We start from the raw sequence: 3,477 nt of genomic DNA on the forward strand, positions 1-3,477 counted from the left end.
GTTTCCTCCAGCAGGGGGCGTGGCAGAGCCGTGTAATAAAGCAAACTGAGCTTAATTAATATGAAAATGAAATGTATTGATTATTGATTAGGTCATATAGAACTAGCTGATTTAGATTCAATAGGTTATGTGTGTTTTTATTTGATTGATTATTGAGTTTAAATCAGTTTCTCAAAGTGCAGCTGTTTCCACAGACAGCCTGGTTTCTGTTCTACAGACATTTTTCTGTAAATTATTGATTTTTAAGCAGTTTTTGATTTTGCATTAGGATTTTGTTTTTATGATGTTCAATTAAATCTGAACAGAGAAATTGTGTAATCAGAGAAAATAGAAGTAAAAAAGATTTGCAAATTCAGCTCTTTTGAAGAAAAAAGAGGTTACAAAGTAACTTAGAAGAAATGAAAGTCAAGAAAGAAAGAAGCTAACAGGGGATAAAACGTTGCCAACAAGTGACAAATGTTTGAATCTATTTGTTATATTTTCTCACTGAAAGCTGGATGACAAAAATTGCTTTTTAGAAATGTATTATGGAGGAGAGATTTGATGGACTGCTGAGTTTCCTTAGATATAAACTTTCTGATCAATTTACATAATAAACTGAATGTAACACACTGATAATAGGATCAGTGGCTGTTAGATTGAACTGAAATTATGTTTCTTTGTAAAATGTCTTGAATCAATTAGTTGTGAATTAGATCCACATAAATAATAAAAACTTTATCATGTATGACAGGGGAAAGTTTATATATGGAGTTTGTTAGCCCATTGACACCAAACACCTGAAAACCACAGTAAGTAGCTCTAATCAGAGTGGAACATCAATGAAAAGGCTTTATGATGTTATCTATTGTTTATGAAGTCATGTGATTTCACCTTATTGCACCACCCAGCAGCTCGTGATGCTGAGATATAAAAGCTGTGCAAACGTTTTCCTCTGTGCTCATCCTGCATCCTGCTGCTTGAAAGCTTCACTGGTTCAACTGCTCAGGTAAGAAAACCGGAAAGAAAAACTAAATCTACGACATTTTATTTAACCAGAAAATAAGAGGTGAGATTATAAATATGTTTTCATTTAACACACATAAATTAACTGCCATAACCAAACCAGGTTATAATAATCATACATAATATCTTACCTGCTGTTCATTTACTGTCAAGTATTTATTTCAAAAAAGAAATCAACATTCTATAAATAGATACCAAAATAAGGAAAACAATAAAAGTAATAAAAGTATTGTACAAGTTTCGTCTTTTGTTTTCCTTTCTCAATATTTTTATTTAGCTTTTATTAAACACATGAAAAGATGAAGTGTGCCATCTGACTTTAAGACATTAGTTTCATTTTGTGTTAACTTGTTACTTTATAATATCTTTAAATCAATTTGCTTTAACCCAGAGTCACAGATATTAACTATTTTCTTTTACAGACAACTTGTACTTTTTAAGAAACTACAAGTTGCATAATAAACAGATATAGATATCGATATAGATCAGATATAGATTATAGAACAACCACTTCAATTGAATTTAAAGTTCAAAGAGGACAGAAAATTAAGTAAAACAGCTAATAGTTTCCAACCTAATAGTGACAAAAATAGATGAATAAATGCTGCTGTTTCAATAAATGTAATTATTCTATGAAACAACCAAGTAACACATAAAATATACATTTGTTACTTTCAAATATTGACAATATTAAGAGCCATTGAAGAAGCTCCAAAGAGCCACTTGAGGCTCTGGAGCCACAGGTTGTAGACCTTATTAGAGTGTGACGGTACTGTTTGGTTCAAGGTGCGTTAAGGTTTCATACTCAGGGCAAACTTTCCTGAGTTTTTTCCTGTAACATTTAGATTATCTGAGATAATCTAAATTATCTCCAAATATTCAAGTTGACCTGAGAGTGGTTAGACTCATCAGAAGCTTCTGAACTCTGTGTGAAGGTTTCCTGGAAACTCCAGAGGTGAGGCTTCAGTCTCTCTCACTCTGCACCAACCAGATACGGCCTGCTGCTGTTTGCATCACATATAACCAACATGGTGATGAGAACAAAAATGAGGCATTAAGTCAAAACCCAGACCTGATAATCATTCTACTGTCCTGATTTTTTTTAAATTGTAGAATCGTACAGTCACTTTTAGCTAACGCTCTTGTGGACCAATGTTGACTTTCATTAATAAACTATTGTGGGAGAAGGCAAATACACTTGTGAAGTATCTATGAATTAAATCCTGTTTCGCAAAATAATATTTAGTTAAGTATTTGTGATAAGGCAAAGCTTTTTAGACAGTCTCTCTTAATTGTAATTAAGTTTTCCTGTTTGTGTCCATCTGGTTATACAGTAATTAATGTGACAAATCATGACATCCTTGTTCATCTGTGAAGCCTGGATGGTTAAATTATCTCATGTCTAAATTGGATGAAGATTAGTTTAATTCTAGCCTAGTAAAAACCAAAACTAGCTCCTTGTTCTATGGACCTGGACTCTGCTGCTGAGAAAAGTTTGCTTCCTGGAGTTGTAGACTCTGCTGATGTTTTAAATTTTACCCAAATGCTAACATTTGTTTGTCAAGGAAACTGCCTGCGCTACAAACAGCTGTCCTCTCCCGCATAGAAAGAAGTGTTGATTCAAACAATTGTTAATGTTCATTCAATATTTTGAAGTGTGGCCAAAATAGACTGAATGGCTTTTTTCACTTTTTCTGCATTGTTAAAATTACAGGAAGACTACAACACTAAAACAGCAGAAAATCAATAACATTGTTTACAACTTCTTCTTTCCACTGATTAGCAGAATCTACCCAAGGGAATCCAAGTCAAGGGGAGAAAGCCCAGATTGTCTGTGAAGAGAGATGAGAATTGAGCGTAACAGTGCACGAAGGCTACAACACACTCGTTTAATTTTAATAAAAATATTTTTAACAGGCATTTTTGGCTAAGAAGTGATTCTAATAAAAACTAATTATCATAATGTACTACTGGAAGAAAATGTTGCTAGTGTAACATTTGGACATGGATTATTATTTACAGATGTTGAGGTACAGAACCAAATATCTGAACTATTACAGCTGACAGTTTTACTTCCACCTGCTGTTTGTTTTTGTCATTTATGCAAATATGTGCATACAATAAATCCAAAAGTTATTCAATTGCATTTACAAAATCATTGTCCTTGTTAATTATATCCTGTTGCTCAGGCGCAGCATTATCATACAAAGACAAAAGAACTAACTGCAAGAAATGTTGTCTTGAACCACAGGCTGACAGTCAAAGAGCATCTGAGTGGAAATCTCAGGAAAAGGATGGCCTTACCGTGAGTAACATTTGATTGACCAATAATTGTCTTTTTGTTTACATACACAAAATGTTACTTTGATTCAGTTCAAATCTGACTACAGTTTCTTTAGTTTGTAAGTTTAAATTGTTGAAATGGGCTAGTAATTAATAAGGAATATGCATTCATATAAGTTTGTATCCAGT

This window comes from Poecilia reticulata, linkage group LG6, assembly GCF_000633615.1.
Source record: "Poecilia reticulata strain Guanapo linkage group LG6, Guppy_female_1.0+MT, whole genome shotgun sequence".
Lineage (NCBI taxonomy): Eukaryota > Metazoa > Chordata > Actinopteri > Cyprinodontiformes > Poeciliidae > Poecilia > Poecilia reticulata.